The sequence below is a fragment of the Schistocerca gregaria genome, chromosome 6, assembly GCF_023897955.1.
Source record: "Schistocerca gregaria isolate iqSchGreg1 chromosome 6, iqSchGreg1.2, whole genome shotgun sequence".
Lineage (NCBI taxonomy): Eukaryota > Metazoa > Arthropoda > Insecta > Orthoptera > Acrididae > Schistocerca > Schistocerca gregaria.
In genome coordinates, this window is record NC_064925.1 from 587,287,085 (window position 1) to 587,306,946 (window position 19,862).

Genomic DNA, 19,862 nt, shown 5'->3' on the forward strand with positions numbered 1-19,862 from the left:
TATAGATTATTGACTTTTTAGCTGGCTTTGGTGCCTTAAACATGTGCTAGGACCTTAAGATTCTGCATGAAAGGCGGACTAGCAGCCGAGTTGCACGGGAGAATGTGAAAAGTGTTCATATGTAGTAAAAACCTGAGAAATCCGTCTGTTTTCGTCTTTTGTTCTCGAATCGACTTAAAGCCAGATCGTCACACTGGCCGCTCTTCTCTATGAAACGGTTGTACTTATCGTCTGCAAAGCTATGTCGCGTGCTGCGGTATGCGGAGACACTAAAAGCACCATAGTAAAACACACATGAAGCTTCTAAGTTGATGTAATAGGCAGTAAGAAGTAGTACAATTCAAGTTTTAGGTATCGATTATTGACTTCTTAACTTTAATTCGTGATTTGGACATGAGCTACGACCTTAAGATTCTGCATGAAAGGATGACTAGCAGCCGAGTTGTACAGGAGAATGTGAAAAGTGTTCATATGTAGTAAAAACCTGAGAAATCCGTCCGTTTTCGTCATTTGTTAACGAATCGACTCAAAGCCAGATCGTCACATTGTCCGCTATTCTCTCTGAAACGGTTGTCCTTATCGTCTGCAAAGATATGTCGCGTGTTGCGGTATGCGGAGACACTAAAAGCACCATAGTAGAACACATATGAAGCTATTAAGTTGATGTAATAGCCAGTAAGAAGTAGTACAATTCAAGTTTTAGGTACCGATTATTGACTTTTTAGTTGGCTTTGGTGCCATGGACATGAGCTAGGGCCTTAAGATTCTGCATGAAAGGAGGACTATCAGCCGAGTTGCACGGGAGAATGTGAAAAGTGTTCATATGTAGTAAAAACCTGAGAAATCCGTCCGTTTTCGTCTTTTGTTTTCGAATCGACTTAAAGCCAGATCGTCACATTGGCCGCTCTTCTCTCTGAAACGGTTGTACTTATCGTCTGCAAAGCTATGTCGCGTGCTGCGGTATGCGGAGACACTAAAAGCACCATAGTAGAGCACAGATGAAACTTCTAAGTTGATGTAATAGCCAGTATGATGTAGTACAATTTAAGTTTTAGGTATCGATTATTGACTCTTTAGCTGGCTTTGGTGCCTTGGACATGAGCTACGACCTTAAGAATCTGCAAGAAAGGAGGACTAGCAGCCGAGTTGCACGGGAGTATGTGTAAAGTGTTCATATGTAGTAAAAACCTGAGAAGTCCGTTAGTTATCATCATTTGTTATCGAATCGACTTAAAGCCAGATCGTCATATTGGCCGCTCTTGTCTCTGAAACGGTTGTACTTATCGTCTGCAAAGCTATGTCGCGTGCTGCGGTATGCGGAGACACTAAAAGCACCATAGTAGAACACAGATGAAGCTTCTAAGTTGATGTAATAGCCAGTAAGATGTAGTACAATTCACGTTTTAGGTATCGATTATTGACTTTTTAGCTGGCTTTGGTGCCTTTGACATGAGCTAGGACCTTAAGATTCTGCATGAAAGGAGGACTAGCAGCCGAGTTGCATGGGAGAATGTAAATAGAGTTTATATGTAGTAAAAACCTGAGATATCCGTCCGGTTTCGTCATTTGTTAACGAATCGACTCAAAGCCAGATCGTCACCTTGGCCGCTCTTCTCTCTGAAACGGTTGTCCTTATCGTCTGCAAAGATATGTCGCGTGTTGCGGTATGCGGAGACACTAAAAGCACCATAGTAGAACACAGATGAAGCTTTTAAGTTGATGTAATAGCCAGTAAGAAGTAGTACAATTCAAATTTTAGGTATAGATTATTGACTTTTTAGCTGGCTTTGGTGCCTTAAACATGTGCTAGGACCTTAAGATTCTGCATGAAAGGCGGACTAGCAGCCGAGTTGCACGGGAGAATGTGAAAAGTGTTCATATGTAGTAAAAACCTGAGAAATCCGTCCGTTTTCGTCATTTGTTATCGAATCGTCTCAAAGCCAGATCGTCACATTGGCCGCTCTTCTGTCTGAAACGGTTGTACTTATCGTCTGCAAACCTATGTCGCGTGCTGCGGTATTCGGAGACACTAAAAGCACCATAGTAGGACACAGATGAAGCTTCTAAGTTGATGTAATAGCAAGTAAGGAGTAGTACAATTCAAGTTTTTGGTATCGATTATTGACTTTTTACCTGGCTTTGATGCCTTGGACATGAGCTAGGACCTTAAGATTCTGCATGAAAGGAGGACTAGCAGCCGAGTTGCACGGGAGAATGTGAAAAGTGTTCATATGTAGTAAAAACCTGAGAAATCCGTCCGTTTTCGTCATTTGTTATCGAATCGACTTAAAGCCAGATCGTCACATTGGCCGCTCTTCTCCCTGAAACGGTTGTACTTATCGTCTGCAAAGCTATGTCGCGTGCTGCTGTATGCGGAGACACTAAAAGCACCATAGTAGAACACAGATGAAACTTCTAAGTTGATGTAATAGCCAGTAAGCGGTAGTACAATTCAAGTTTTAGGTATCGATTATTGACTCTTTAGCTGGCTTTGGTGCCTTGGACATGAGCTAGGACCTTATGATTCTGCATGAAAGGAGGACTAGCAGCCGAGTTGCACGGGAGAATGTGAAAAGTGTTCATATGTAGTAAAAACCTTTGAAATCCGTCCGTTTTCGTCATTTGTTTTCGAATCGACTTAAAGCCAGATCGTCATATTGGCCGCTCTTCTCTCTGAAACGGTTGTACTTATCGTCTGCAAAGCTATGTCGCGTGCTGCGGTATGCGGAGACACTAAAAGCACCATAGTAGAACACACATGAAGCTTCTAAGTTGATGTAATAGCCAGTAAGAAGTAGTACAATTCACGTTTTAGGTATCGATTATTGACTTTTTACCTGGCTTTGGTGCCTTGGACATGAGCTAGGACCTTAAGATTCTGAATGAAAGGAGGACTAGCAGCCGAGTTGCACGGGAGAATGTGAAAAGTGTTCATATGTAGTAAAAACCTGAGAAATCCGTCCGTTTTCGTCATTTGTTATTGAATCGACTTAAAGCCAGATCGTCACATTGGCCGCTCTTTTCTCTGAAACGGTCGTTCTTATCGTCTGAAAGCTATGTCGCGTGCTGCGGTATGTGGAGACACTAAAAGCACCATAGTAGAACACAGATGAAGCCTCTAAGTTGATGTAATGGCCAGTAAGAAGTAGTACAATTCAAGTTTTAGGTATCGATTATTGACTTTTAAGCTGGCTTTGGTGCCTTGGACATGAGCTAGGACCTTAAGATTCTGCGTGAAAGGAGGACTAGCAGCCGAGTTTCACGGGAGAATGTCAAAAGTGTTCATATGTAGTAAAAACCTGAGAAATCCGTCCGTTTTCGTCATTTGTTATCGAATCGACTTAAAGCCAGATCGTCACAAAGGACGCTCTTCTCCCTGAAACGGTTGTACTTATCGTCTGCAAACCTATGTCGCGTGCTGCGGTATTCGGAGACACTAAAAGCACCATAGTAGGACACAGATGAAGCTTCTAAGTTGATGTAATAGCAAGTAAGGAGTAGTACAATTCAAGTTTTAGGTATCGATTATTGACTTTTTACCTGGCTTTGATGCCTTGGACATGAGCTAGGACCTTAAGATTCTGCATGAAAGGAGGACTAGCAGCCGAGTTGCACGGGAGAATGTGAAAAGTGTTCATATGTAGTAAAAACCTGAGAAATCCGTCCGTTTTCGTCATTTGTTATCGAATCGACTTAAAGCCAGATCGTCACATTGGCCGCTCTTCTCCCTGAAACGGTTGTACTTATCGTCTGCAAAGCTATGTCGCGTGCTGCGGTATGCGGAGACACTAAAAGCACCATAGTAGAACACAGATGAAACTTCTAAGTTGATGTAATAGCCAGTAAGAGGTAGTACAATTCAAGTTTTAGGTATCGATTATTGACTTTTTAGCTGGCTTTGGTGCCTTGGACATGAGCTAGGACCTTAAGAATCTGCATGAAAGGAGGACTAGCAGCCGAGTTCATGGGAGAATGTGAAAAGTGTTCATATGTAGTAAAAACCTGAGAAATCCGTCCGTTTTCGTCACTTGTTATAGAATCGACTTAAAGGCAGATCGTCACATTGGCCGCTCTTCTCTCTGAAACGGTTGTACTTATCGTCTGCAAAGCTATGTCGCGTGCTGCGGTATGCGGAGACACTAAAAGCACCATAGTAGAACACACATGAAGCTTCTAAGTTGATGTAATAGCCAGTAAGAAGTAGTACAATTCACGTTTTAGGTATCGATTATTGACTTTTTACCTGGCTTTGGTGCCTTGGACATGAGCTAGGTCCTTAAGATTCCGAATGAAAGGAGGACTAGCAGCCGAGTTGCACGGGAGAATGTGAAAAGTGTTCATATGTAGTAAAAACCTGAGAAATCCGTCCGTTTTCGTCATTTGTTATCGAATCGACTTAAAGCCTATCGTTACATTGGCCGCTCTTTTCTCTGAAACGGTCGTTCTTATCGTCTGCAAAGCTATGTCGCGTGCTGCGGTATGTGGAGACACTAAAAGCACCATAGTAGAACACAGATAAGCCTCTAAGTTGATGTAATATCCAGTAAGAAGTAGTACAATTCAAGTTTTAGGTATCGATTATTGACTTTTTAGCTGGCTTTGGTGCCTTGGACATGAGCTAGGACCTTAAGATTCTGCGTGAAAGGAGGACTAGCAGCCGAGTGGCACGGGAGAATGTGAAAAGTGTTCATATGTAGTAAAAACCTGAGAAATCCGTCCGTTTTCGTCATTTGTTATCGAATCGACTTAAAGCCAGATCGTCACAAAGGACGCTCTTCTCCCTGAAACGGTTGTACTTATCGTCTCCAAAGCTATGTCGCGTGCTGCGGTATGAGGAGACACTAAAAGCACCATATTAGAACACAGATGAAACTTCTAAGTTGATGTAATAGCCAGTAAGAAGTAGTACAATTCAAGTTTTAGGTATCGATTATTGACTTTTTAGCTGGCTTTGGTGCCTTGGACGTGAGCTAGGACCTTAAGATTCTGCATGAAAGGAGGATTAGCAGCCGAGTTTCACGGGAGAATGTGAAAAGTGTTCATATGTAGTAAAAACCTGAGAAATCCGTCCGTTTTCGTCATTTGTTATCGAAGCGACTTAAAGCCAGATTGCAGCATTGGCCGCTCTTCTGTCTGAAACGGTTGTACTTATCGTCTGCTAAGCTATGTCGCGTGTTGCGGTATCCGGAGACACTAAAGGCACCATAGTAATACACATATGAACCTTCTAAGTTGATGTAATAGACAGTAAGAAGTAGTACAATACAAGTATTAGTTATCGATTATTGACTTTTTGCCGGCTTTAGTGCCTTGGACATGAGCTAGGACCGTAAGATTCTGCATGAAAGGAGGTCTAGCAGCCGAGTTGCATGGGAGAATGTGAAAACTGTTCATATGTAATAAAAACCTGAGAAATCCGTCCGTTTTCGTCTTTTGTTCTCGATTCGACCTAAAGCCAGATCGTCACATTGGCCGCTCATCTCTATGAAACGGTTGTACTTATCGTCGGCAAAACTAAGTGGCGTGCTGCGGTATGCGGAGACACTAAAAGCACCATAGTAAAACACACATGAAGCTTCTAAGTTGATGTAATAGCCAGTAAGAAGTAGTACAATTCACGTTTTAGGTATCGATTATTGACTTTTTAGCTGGCTTTGGTGCCTTTGACATGAGCTAGGACCTTAAGATTCTGCATGAAAGGAGGACTAGCTGCCGAGTTGCATGGGAGAATGTGAAAAGAGTTCATATGTAGTAAAAACCTGAGAAATCCGTCCGGTTTCGTCATTTGTTAACGAATCGACTCAAAGCCAGATCGTCACATTGGCCGCTCTTCTCACTGAAACGGTTGTCCTTATCGTCTGCAAAGATATGTCGCGTGTTGCCGTATGCGGAGACTTTAAAAGCACCATAGTAGAACACAGATGAAGCTTTTAAGTTGATGTAATAGCCAGTAAGAAGTAGTACAATTCAAGTTTTAGGTATAGATTATTGACTTTTTAGCTGGCTTTGGTGCCTTAAACATGGGCTAGGACCTTAAGATTCTGCATGAAAGGAGGACTAGCAGCCGAGTTGCACGGGAGAATGTGAAAAGTGTTCATATGTAGTAAAAACATAGGAAATCCATCCGTTTTCGTCATTTGTTATCGAATCGACTCAAATCCAGATCGTCACATTGGCCGCTCTTCTGTCTGAAACGGTTGTACTTATCGTCTGCAAAGCTATGTCGCGTGCTGCGGTATTCGGAGACACTAAAAGCACCATTGTAGGACACAGATGAAGCTTCTAAGTTGATGTAATAGCAAGTAAGAAGTAGTACAATTCAAGTTTTACGTATCGATTATTGACTTTTTAGCTGGCTTTGGTGCCTTGGACATGACCTAGGACCTTAAGATTCTGAATGAAAGGAGGACTAGCAGCCGAGTTGCACGGGAGAATGTGAAAAGTGTTCATATGTAGTAAAAACCTGAGAAATCCGTCCGTTTTCGTCCTTTGTTATCGAATCGAATTAGAGCCAGATCGTCACATTGGCCGCTCTTCTCTCTGAAACGGTCGTACTTATCGTCTGCAAAGCTATGTCGCGTGCTGCGGTATGTGGAGACACTAAAAGCGCCATAGTAGAACACAGATGAAGCCTCTAAGTTGATGTAATAGCCAGTAAGAAGTAGTACAATTCAAGTTTTAGGTATCGATTATTGATTTTTTAGCTGGCTTTGGTGCCTTGGACATGAGCTAGGACATTAAGATTCTGCGTGAAAGGAGGACTAGCAGCCGAGTTGCACGGGAGAATGTGAAAAGTGTTCACATGTAGTAAAAACCTGAGAAATCCGTCCGTTTTCGTGATTTGTTATCGAATCGACTTAAAGCCAGATCGTCACATTGGCCGCTCTTCTCCCTGAAACGGTTGTACTTATCGTCTGCAAAGCTATGTCGCGTGCTGCGGTATGAGGAGAGACTAAAAGCACCATAGTAGAACACAGATGAAACTTCTAAGTTGATGTAATAGATAGTAAGAAGTACTACAATTAAAGTTTTAAGTATCGATTATTGACTTTTTAGCTGGCTTTGGTGCCTTGGACATGAGCTAGGACCTTAAGATTCTGCATGAAAGGAGGACTAGCAGCCGAGTTGCACGGGAGAATGTGAAAAGTGTTCATATGTAGTAAAAACATGAGAAATCCGTCCGTTTTCGTCATTTGATATCGAATCGACTTAAAGCCAGATCGCCGCATTGGCTGCTCTTCTGTCTGAAACGGTTGTACTTATCGTCTGCTAAGCTATGTCGCGTGTTGCGGTATCCGGAGACACTAAAAGCACCATAGTAATACACAGATGAACCTTCTAAGTTGATGTAATAGAAAGTAAGAAGTAGTACAATACAAGTTTTAGTTGTCAATCATTGACTTTTTAGCTGGCTTTGGTGCCTTGGACATGAGCTAGGACCTTAAGATTCTGCATGAAAGGAGGTCTAGCAGCCGAGTTGCATGGGAGAATGTGAGAAGTGTTCATATGTAGTAAAAACCTGAGAAATCCGTCCATTTTCGTCTTTTGTTCTCGAATCGACTTAAAGCCAGATCGTCACATTGGCCGCTCTTCTCTATGATACGGTTGTACTTATCGTCGGCAAAGCTATTTCGCGTGCTGCGGTATGCGGAGACTCTAAAAGCACCATAGTAGAACACACATGAAGCTTCTAAGTTGATGTAATACCCAGTAAGAAGTAGTACAATTCACGTTTTAGATATCGATTATTGACTTTTTAGCTGGCTTTGGTGCCTTGGACATGGGCTAGGACCTTAAGATTCTGCATGAAAGGAGGACTAGCAGCCGAGTTGCATGGGAGAATGTGAAAAGTGTTCATATGTAGTAAAAACCTGAGAAATCCGTCCGTTTTCGTCATTTGTTAACGAATCGACTCAAAGCCAGATCGTCACATTGGCCGCTATTCTCTCTGAAACGGGTGTCCTTATCGTCTGCAAAGATATGTCGCGTGTTGCAGTACGCAGAGACACTAAAAGCACCATAGTAGAACACAGATGAAGCTTTTAAGTTGATGTAATAGCCAGTAAGAAGTAGTACAATTCAAGTTTTAGGTATCGATTATTGACTTTTGAGCTGGCTTTGGTGACTTGGACATGAGCTAGGACCTTAAGATTCTGCATGAAAGGAGGACTAGTAGCCGAGTTGCATGGGAGTATGTGAAAAGTGTTCATATGTAGTAAAAACCTGAGAAATCCGTCCGTTTTCGTCATTTGTTATCGAATCGACACAAAGCCAGATCGTCACATTGGCCGCTCTTCTCTCTGAAACGGTTGTACTTATCGTCTGCAAAGCTATTTCGCGTGCTGCGGTATGCGGAGACACTAAAAGCACCATAGAAGAATACAGATGAAACTTCTAAGTTAATGTAATAGCCAGTAAGAAGTAGTACAATTAAAGTTTTAGGTATCGATTATTGACTTTTTAGCTGGCTTTGGTGCCTTGGACATGAGCTAGGACCTTAAGATTCTGCATGAAAGGAGGACTAGCAGCCGAGTTGCACGGGAGAATGTGAAAAGTGTTCATATGTAGTATAAACATGAGAAATCCGTCCGTTTTCGTCATTTGTTATCGAATCGACTTAAAGCCAGATCGCCGCATTGGCTGCTCTTCTGTCTGAAACGGTTGTACTTATCGTCTGCTAAGCTATGTCGCGTGCTGCGGTATGCGGAGACACTAAAAGCACCATAGTAGAACACAGATGAAGCTTTTAAGTTGATGTAATAGCCGGTAAGAAGTAGTACAATACAAGTTTTAGTGATCGATCATTGACTTTTTAGCTGGCTTTGGTGCCTTGGACATGAGCTAGGACCTTAAGATTCTGCATGAAAAGAGGTCTAGCAGCCGAGTTGCATGGGAGAATGTGAAAAGTGTTCATATGTAGTAAAAACCTGAGAAATCCGTCCGTTTTCGTCTTTTGTTCTCGAATCGACTTAAAGCCAGATCGTCACATTGGCCGCACTTCTCTATGAAACGGTTGTACTTATCGTCGGCAAAGCTATGTCGCGTGCTGCATTATGCGGAGACACTAAAAGCACCATAGTAGAACACACATGAAGCTTCTAAGTTGATGTAATAGCCAGTAAGAAGTAGTACAATTCAAGTTTTAGGTATCGATTATTGACTTTTTAGCTGGCTTTGGTGCCTTGGACATGGGCTAGGACCTTATGATTCTGCATGAAAGGAGGACTAGCAGCCGAGTTGCATGGGAGAAAGTGAAAAGTGTTCATATGTAGTAAAAACCCGAGAAATCCGTCCGTTTTCGTCATTTGTTAACGAATCGACTCAAAGCCAGATCGTCACATTGGCCGCTATTCTCTCTGAAATGGTTGTCCTTATCGTCTGCAAAGATATGTCGCGTGTTGCAGTATGCAGAGACACTAAAAGCACCATAGTAGAACACAGATGAAGCTTTTAAGTTGATGTAATAGCCAGTAAGAAGTAGTACAATTCAAGTTTTAGGTATCGATTATTGACTTTTTAGCTGGCTTTGGTGACTTGGACATGAGCTAGGACCTTAAGATTCTGCATGAAAGGAGGACTAGCAGCCGAGTTGCACGGGAGAATGTGAAAAGTGTTCATATGTAGTAAAAACCTGAGAAATCCGTCCGTTTTCGTCATTTGTTATCGAATCGACTTAAAGCCAGGTCGTCACATTGGCCGCTCTTCTCCCTGAAACGGTTGTACTTATCGTCTGCAAAGCTATGTCGCGTGTGGCGGTATGCGGAGACACTAAAAGCACCATAGTAGAACACAGATGAAACTTCTAAGTTGATGTAATAGCCAGTAAGAGGTAGTACAATTCAAGTTTTCGGTATCGATTATTGACTTTTTAGCTGGCTTTGGTGCCTTGGACATGAGCTAGGACCTTAAGATTCTGCATGAAAGGAGGACTAGCAGCCGAGTTGCACGGGAGAATGTGAAAAGTGTTCATATGTAGTAAAAACCTGAGAAACCCGTCCGTTTTCGTCATTTGTTATCGAATCGACTCAAAGCCAGATCGTCACATTGGCCGCTCTTCTGTCTGAAACGGTTGTACTTATCGTCTGCAAAGCTATGTCGCGTGCTGCGGTATTCGGAGACACTAAAAGCACCATTGTAGGACACAGATGAAGCTTCTAAGTTGATGTAATAGCAAGTAAGAAGTAGTACAATTCAAGTTTTACGTATCGATTATTGACTTTTTAGCTGGCTTTGGTGCCTTGGACATGAGCTAGGACCTTAAGATTCTGAATGAAAGGAGGACTAGCAGCCGAGTTGCACGGGAGAATGTGAAAAGTGTTCATATGTAGTAAAAACCTGAGAAATCCGTCCGTTTTCGTCATTTGTTATCGAATCGAATTAGAGCCAGATCGTCACATTGGCCGCTCTTCTCTCTGAAACGGTCGTACTTATCGTCTGCAAAGCTATGTCGCGTGCTGCGGTATGTGGAGACACTAAAAGCGCCATAGTAGAACACAGATGAAGCCTCTAAGTTGATGTAATAGCCAGTAAGAAGTAGTACAATTCAAGTTTTAGGTATCGATTATTGATTTTTTAGCTGGCTTTGGTGCCTTGGACATGAGCTAGGACCTTAAGATTCTGCGTGAAAGGAGGACTAGCAGCCGAGTTGCACGGGAGAATGTGAAAAGTGTTCACATGTAGTAAAAACCTGAGAAATCCGTCCGTTTTCGTGATTTGTTATCGAATCGACTTAAAGCCAGATCGTCACATTGGCCGCTCTTCTCCCTGAAACGGTTGTACTTATCGTCTGCAAAGCTATGTCGCGTGCTGCGGTATGAGGAGACACTAAAAGCACCATAGTAGAACACAGATGAAACTTCTAAGTTGATGTAATAGATAGTAAGAAGTAGTACAATTAAAGTTTTAGGTATCGATTATTGACTTTTTAGCTGGCTTTGGTGCCTTGGACATGAGCTAGGACCTTAAGATTCTACATGAAAGGAGGACTAGCAGCCGAGTTGCACGGGAGAATGTGAAAAGTGTTCATATGTAGTAAAAACATGAGAAATCCGTCCGTTATCGTCATTTGTTATCGAATCGACTTAAAGCCAGATCGCCGCATTGGCTGCTCTTCTGTCTGAAACGGTTGTACTTATCGTCTGCTAAGCTATGTCGCGTGCTGCGGTATGCGGAGACACTAAAAGCACCATAGTAGAACACACATGAAGCTTCTAAGTTGATGTGATAGCCAGTAAGAAGTAGTACAATTCAAGTTTTAGGTATCGATTATTGACTTTTTAGCTGGCTTTGGTGCCTTGGACATGAGCTAGGACCTTAAGATTCTGCATGAAAGGAGGTCTAGCAGCCGAGTTGCATGGGAGTATGTGAAAAGTGTTCATATGTAGTAAAAACCTGAGAAATCCGTCCGTTTACGTCTTTTGTTCTCGAATCGACTTGAAGCCAGATCATCACATTGGCCGCACTTCTCTATGAAACGGTTGTACTTATCGTCGGCAAAGCTATGTCGCGTGCTGCGGTATGCGGAGACACTAAAAGCACCATAGTAGAACACACATGAAGCTTCTAAGTTGATGTGATAGCCAGTAAGAAGTAGTACAATTCAAGTTTTAGGTATCGATTATTGACTTTTTAGCTGGCTTTGGTGCCTTGGACATGGGCTAGGACCTTAAGATTCTGCATGAAAGGAGGACTAGCAGCCGAGTTGCATGGGAGAAAGTGAAAAGTGTTCATATGTAGTAAAAACCCGAGAAATCCGTCCGTTTTCGTCATTTATTAACGAATCGACTCAAAGCCAGATCGTCACATTGGCCGCGATTCTCTCTGAAACGGTTGTCCTTATCGTCTGCAAAGATATGTCGCGTGTGGCGGTATGCGGAGACACTAAAAGCACCATAGTAGAACACAGATGAAACTTCTAAGTTGATGTATAGCCAGTAAGAGGTAGTACAATTCAAGTTTTAGGTATCGATTATTGACTTTTTAGCTGGCTTTGGTGCCTTGGACATGAGCTAGGACCTTAAGATTCTGCATGAAAGGAGGACTAGCAGCCGAGTTGCACGGGAGAATGTTAAAAGTGTTCATATGTAGTAAAAACCTGAGAAACCCGTCCGTTTTCGTCATTTGTTATCGAATCGCCTTAAAGCCAGATCGTCACATTGGCCGCTCTTCTCCCTGAAACGGTTGTACTTATCGTCTGCTAAGCTATGTCGCGTGCTGCGGTATCCGGAGACACTAAAATCAATATAGTAGTACACAGATGAAGTTTCTAAGTTGAAGTAATAGCCAGTAAGAAGTAGTACAATTTAAGTTTTAGGTATCGATTATTGACTTTTTAGCTGGCTTTGGTGCCTTGGACATGAGCTAGGACCTTAAGATTCTGCATGAAAGGACAACTAGCAGCCGAGTTCATGGGAGAATGTGAAAAGTGTTCATATGTAGTAAAAACCTGAGAAATCCGACCGGTTTCGTCACTTGTTATAGAATCGACTTAAAGCCAGATCGTCACATTGGCCGCTCTTCTCTCTGAAACGGTTGTACTTATCGTCTGCAAAGCTATGTCGCGTTCTGCGGTATGAGGAGACGCTAAAAGCACCATAGTAGAACAAAGATGAAACTTCTAAGTTCATGTAATAGCCAGTAAGAGGTAGTACAATTCAAGTTTTAGGTATCGATTATTGACTTTTTAGCTGGCTTTGGTGCCTTGGACATGAGCTAGGACCTTAAGATTCTGCATGAAAGGAGGACTAGCAGCCGAGTTGCACGGGAGAATGTGAAAAGTGTTCATATGTAGTAAAAACCTGAGAAATCCGTCCGTTTTCGTCACTTGTTATAGAGTCGACTTAAAGCCAGATCGTCACATTGGCCGCTCTTCTCTCTGAAACGGTTGTACTTATCGTCTGCAAAGCTATGTCGCGTGCTGCGGTATGCGGAGACACTAAAAGCACCATAGTAGAACACAGATGAAACTTCTAAGTTGATGTAATAGCCAGTAAGATGTAGTACAATTTAAGTTTTAGGTACCGATTATTGACTTTTTAGCTGGCTTTGGTGCCTAGGACATGAGCTAGGACCATAAGAATCTGCATGAAAGGAGGACTAGCAGCCGAGTTGCATGGGAGAATGTGAAAAGTGTTCATATGTAGCACAAACCTAAGAAATCCGTCCGTGTTCGTCATTTGTTATCGAATCGACACAAAGCCACATCGTCACATTGGCCGCTCTTCTCTCTGAAACGGTTGTACTTTTCGTCTGCAAAGCTATTTCGCGTGCTGCGGTATGCGGAGACACTAAAAGCACCATAGTAGAACACAGATGAAACTTCTAAGTTGATGTAATAGCAAGTAAGAAGTAGTACAATTCAAGTTTTAGGTATCGATTATTGACTTTTTAGCTGGCTTTGGTGCCTTGGACATGTGCTAGGACCTTATGATTCTGCATGAAAGGAGGACTAGCAGCCGAGTTGCACGGGAGAATGTGAAAAGTGTTCATATGTAGTAAAAACCCTTGAAATCCGTCCGTTTTCTTCATTTGTTTTCGAATCGACTTAGAGCCAGATCGTCATATTGGCCGCTCTTCTCTCTGAAACGGTTGTACTTATCGTCTGCAAAGCTATGTCGCGTGCTGCGGTATGCGGAGACACTAAAAGCACCATAGTAGAACACACATGAAGCTTCTAAGTTGATGTAATAGCCAGTAAGAAGTAGTACAATTCACGTTTAAGGTATCGATTATTGACTTTTTAGCTGGCTTTGGTGCCTTTGACATGAGCTAGGACCTTAAGATTCTGCATGAAAGGAGGACTAGCAGCCGAGTTGCATGGGAGAATGTGAAAAGAGTTCATATGTAGTAAAAACCTGAGAAATCCGTCCGTTTTCGTCATTTGTTAACGAATCGACTCCAAGCCAGATCGTCATATTGGCCGCTCTTCTCTCTGAAACGGTTGTCCTTATCGTCTGCAAAGATATGTCGCGTGTTGCGGTATGCGGAGACACTAAAAGCACCATAGTAGAACACAGATGAAGCTTCTAAGTTGATGTAATAGCAAGTAAGAAGTAGTACAATTCAAGTTTTAGGTATCGATTATTGACTTTTTACCTGGCTTTGGTGCCTTGGACATGAGCTAGGACCTTAAGATTCTGCATGAAAGGAGGACTAGCAGCCGAGTTGCACGGGAGAATGTGAAAAGTGTTCATATGTAGTAAAAACCTTGAAAAATCCGTCCATTTTCGTCATTTGTTATCGAATCGACTTAAAGCCAGATCGTCACATTGGCCGCGATTCTCTCTGAAACGGTTGTACTTATCGTCGGCAAAGCTATGTCGCGTGCTGCGGTATGCGGAGTCACTAAAAGCACCATAGTAGAACACACATACAGCTTCGAAGTTGATGTAATAGCCAGTAAGAAGTAGTACAATTCAAGTTTTAGGTATCGATTATTGACTTTTTAGCTGGCTTTGGTGCCTTGGACATGGGCTAGGACCTTAAGATTCTGCATGAAAGGAGGACTAGCAGCCGAGTTGCATGGGAGAATGTGGAAAGTGTTCATATGTAGTAAAAACCTGAGAAATCCGTCCGTTTTCGTCATTTGTTAACGAATCGACTCAAAGCCAGATCGCCACATTGGCCGCTCTTCTCTCTGAAACGGTTGTACTTATCGTCTGCAAAGCTATGTGTCGTGTTCCGGTACGCGGAGACACTAAAAGCACCGTAGCAGAACACAGATGAAGCTTTTACGTTGATGTAATAGCCAGTAAGAAGTAGTACAATTCAAGTTTTAGGTATCGATTATTGACTTTTTAGCTGGCTTTGGTGCCTTGGACTTGAGCTAGGACCTTAAGATTCGAATGAAAGGAGGACTAGCAGCCGAGTTGCATGGGAGATTGTGAAAAGTGTTCATATGTAGTAAAAACCTGAGAATTCCGTCCGTTTTCGTCATTTGTTATCGAATCGACTTAAAGCCAGATCGTCACATTGGCCGCTCTTCTCCCTGAAACGGTTGTACTTATCGTCTGCAAAGGTATGTCGCGTGCTGCGGTATGCGGAGACACTAAAAGCACCATAGTAGAACACATATGCAGCTTCTAAGTTGATGTAATAGCCAGTAAGAAGTAGTACAATTCAAGTTTTAGGTATCGATTATTGACTTTCTAGCTGGCTTTGGTGCCTTGGACATGGGCTAGGACCTTAAGATTCTGCATGCCAAGTTGCATGGTAGAATGTGGAAAGTGTTCATATGTAGTAAAAACCTGAGAAATCCGTCCGTTTTCGTCATTAGTTAAAGAATCGACTCAAAGCCAGATCGCCACATTGGCCGCTCTTCTCTCTGAAACGGTTGTATTATCGTCTGCAAAGCTATGTGTCGTGTTCCGGTATGCGGAGACACTAGCTGGCTTTGGTGCCTTGGACATGGGCTAGGACCTTAAGATTCTGCATGAAAGGAGGACTAGCAGCCAAGTTGCATGGTAGAATGTGGAAAGTGTTCATATGTAGTAAAAACCTGAGAAATCCGTCCGTTTTCGTCATTAGTTAAAAAATCGACTCAAAGCCAGATCGCCACATTGGCCGCTCTTCTCTCTGAAACGGTTGTACTTATCGTCTGCAAAGCTATGTGTCGTGTTCCGGTAGGCGGAGACACTAAAAGCACCGTAGTAGAACACAGATGAAGTTTTTACGTTGATGTAATAGCCAGTAAGAAGTAGTACAATTCAAGTTTAGGTATCGATTATTGACTTTTTTACGGCCCTTGGTGCCTTGGACATGAGCTAGGACCTTAAGATTCTGCATGAAAGGAGGACTAGCAGCCGAGTTCATGGGAGAATGTGAAAAGTGTTCATTTGTAGTAAAAACCTGAGAAACCCGTCCGTTATCGTCATTTGTTATCGAATCGACTTAAAGCCAGATCGTAACATTGGCCGCTCTTTTCCCGGAAACGGTTGTACTTATCGTCTGCAAAGCTATGTCGCGTGCTGCGGTATCCGGAGACACTAAAATCAATATAGTAGTACACAGATGAAGTTTCTAAGTAGAAGTAATAGCCAGTAAGAAGTAGTACAATTTAAGTTTTAGGTATCGATTATTGACTTTTTTACGGCCTTTGGTGCCTTGGACATGAGCTAGGACCTTAAGATTCTGCATGAAAGGAGGACTAGCAGCCGAGTTCATGGGAGAATGTGAAAAGTGTTCATATGTAGTAAAAACCTGAGAAATCCGTCCGTTTTCGTCATTTGTTGTCGAATCGACTTAAAGCCAGATCGTCACATTGGCCGCTCTTCTCTCTGAAACGGTTGTACTTATCGTCTGCAAAGCTATTTCGCGTGCTGCGGTATGCGGAGACACTAAAAGCACCATAGTAGAACACAGATGAAACTTCTAAGTTGATGTAATAGCCAGTAAGATGTAGTACAATTTAAGTTTTAGGTATCGATTATTGACTCTTTAGCTGGCTTTGGTGCCTTGGACATGTGCTAGGACCTTATGATTCTGCATGAAAGGAGGACTAGCAGCCGAGTTGCACGGGAGAATGTGAAAAGTGTTCATATGTAGTAAAAACCTTTGAAATCCGTCCGTTTTCTTCATTTGTTTTCGAATCGACTTAGAGCCAGATCGTCATATTGGCCGCTCTTCTCTCTGAAACGGTTGTACTTATCGTCTGCAAAGCTATGTCGCGTGCTGCGGTATGCGGAGACACTAAAAGCACCATAGTAGAACACACATGAAGCTTCTAAGTTGATGTAATAGCCAGTAAGAAGTAGTACAATTCACGTTTAAGGTATCGATTATTGACTTTTTAGCTGGCTTTGGTGCCTTTGACATGAGCTAGGACCTTAAGATTCTGCATGAAAGGAGGACTAGCAGCCGAGTTGCATGGGAGAATGTGAAAAGAGTTCATATGTAGTAAAAACCTGAGAAATCCGTCCGTTTTCGTCATTTGTTAACGAATCGACTCCAAGCCAGATCGTCATATTGGCCGCTCTTCTCTCTGAAACGGTTGTCCTTATCGTCTGCAAAGATATGTCGCGTGTTGCGGTATGCGGAGACACTAAAAGCACCATAGTAGAACACAGATGAAGCTTCTAAGTTGATGTAATAGCAAGTAAGAAGTAGTACAATTAAAGTTTTAGGTATCGATTATTGACTTTTTAGCTGGCTTTGGTGCCTTGGACATGAGCTAGGACCTTAAGATTCTACATGAAAGGAGGACTAGCAGCCGAGTTGCACGGGAGAATGTGAAAAGTGTTCATATGTAGTAAAAACATGAGAAATCCGTCCGTTATCGTCATTTGTTATCGAATCGACTTAAAGCCAGATCGCCGCATTGGCTGCTCTTCTGTCTGAAACGGTTGTACTTATCGTCTGCTAAGCTATGTCGCGTGCTGCGGTATGCGGAGACACTAAAAGCACCATAGTAGAACACACATGAAGCTTCTAAGTTGATGTGATAGCCAGTAAGAAGTAGTACAATTCAAGTTTTAGGTATCGATTATTGACTTTTTAGCTGGCTTTGGTGCCTTGGACATGAGCTAGGACCTTAAGATTCTGCATGAAAGGAGGTCTAGCAGCCGAGTTGCATGGGAGTATGTGAAAAGTGTTCATATGTAGTAAAAACCTGAGAAACCCGTCCGTTTACGTCTTTTGTTCTCGAATCGACTTGAAGCCAGATCATCACATTGGCCGCACTTCTCTATGAAACGGTTGTACTTATCGTCGGCAAAGCTATGTCGCGTGCTGCGGTATGCGGAGACACTAAAAGCACCATAGTAGAACACACATGAAGCTTCTAAGTTGATGTGATAGCCAGTAAGAAGTAGTACAATTCAAGTTTTAGGTATCGATTATTGACTTTTTAGCTGGCTTTGGTGCCTTGGACATGAGCTAGGACCTTAAGATTCTGCATGAAAGGACAACTAGCAGCCGAGTTCATGGGAGAATGTGAAAAGTGTTCATATGTAGTAAAAACCTGAGAAATCCGTCCGGTTTCGTCACTTGTTATAGAATCGACTTAAAGCCAGATCGTCACATTGGCCGCTCTTCTCTCTGAAACGGTTGTACTTATCGTCTGCAAAGCTATGTCGCGTTCTGCGGTATGAGGAGACGCTAAAAGCACCATAGTAGAACAAAGATGAAACTTCTAAGTTCATGTAATAGCCAGTAAGAGGTAGTACAATTCAAGTTTTAGGTATCGATTATTGACTTTTTAGCTGGCTTTGGTGCCTTGGACATGAGCTAGGACCTTAAGATTCTGCATGAAAGGAGGACTAGCAGCCGAGTTGCACGGGAGAATGTGAAAAGTGTTCATATGTAGTAAAAACCTGAGAAATCCGTCCGTTTTCGTCACTTGTTATAGAGTCGACTTAAAGCCAGATCGTCACATTGGCCGCTCTTCTCTCTGAAACGGTTGTACTTATCGTCTGCAAAGCTATGTCGCGTGCTGCGGTATGCGGAGACACTAAAAGCACCATAGTAGAACACAGATGAAACTTCTAAGTTGATGTAATAGCCAGTAAGATGTAGTACAATTTAAGTTTTAGGTACCGATTATTGACTTTTTAGCTGGCTTTGGTGCCTAGGACATGAGCTAGGACCATAAGAATCTGCATGAAAGGAGGACTAGCAGCCGAGTTGCACGGGAGAATGTGAAAAGTGTTCATATGTAGTAAAAACCTTTGAAATCCGTCCGTTTTCTTCATTTGTTTTCGAATCGACTTAGAGCCAGATCGTCATATTGGCCGCTCTTCTCTCTGAAACGGTTGTACTTATCGTCTGCAAAGCTATGTCGCGTGCTGCGGTATGCGGAGACACTAAAAGCACCATAGTAGAACACACATGAAGCTTCTAAGTTGATGTAATAGCCAGTAAGAAGTAGTACAATTCACGTTTAAGGTATCGATTATTGACTTTTTAGCTGGCTTTGGTGCCTTTGACATGAGCTAGGACCTTAAGATTCTGCATGAAAGGAGGACTAGCAGCCGAGTTGCATGGGAGAATGTGAAAAGAGTTCATATGTAGTAAAAACCTGAGAAATCCGTCCGTTTTCGTCATTTGTTAACGAATCGACTCCAAGCCAGATCGTCATATTGGCCGCTCTTCTCTCTGAAACGGTTGTCCTTATCGTCTGCAAAGATATGTCGCGTGTTGCGGTATGCGGAGACACTAAAAGCACCATAGTAGAACACAGATGAAGCTTCTAAGTTGATGTAATAGCAAGTAAGAAGTAGTACAATTCAAGTTTTAGGTATCGATTATTGACTTTTTACCTGGCTTTGGTGCCTTGGACATGAGCTAGGACCTTAAGATTCTGCATGAAAGGAGGACTAGCAGCCGAGTTGCACGGGAGAATGTGAAAAGTGTTCATATGTAGTAAAAACCTTGAGAAATCCGTCCATTTTCGTCATTTGTTATCGAATCGACTTAAAGCCAGATCGTCACATTGGCTGCGATTCTCTCTGAAACGGTTGTACTTATCGTCGGCAAAGCTATGTCGCGTGCTGCGGTATGCGGAGTCACTAAAAGCACCATAGTAGAACACACATACAGCTTCGAAGTTGATGTAATAGCCAGTAAGAAGTAGTACAATTCAAGTTTTAGGTATCGATTATTGACTTTTTAGCTGGCTTTGGTGCCTTGGACATGGGCTAGGACCTTAAGATTCTGCATGAAAGGAGGACTAGCAGCCGAGTTGCATGGGAGAATGTGGAAAGTGTTCATATGTAGTAAAAACCTGAGAAATCCGTCCGTTTTCGTCATTTGTTAACGAATCGACTCAAAGCCAGATCGCCACATTGGCCGCTCTTCTCTCTGAAACGGTTGTACTTATCGTCTGCAAAGCTATGTGTCGTGTTCCGGTACGCGGAGACACTAAAAGC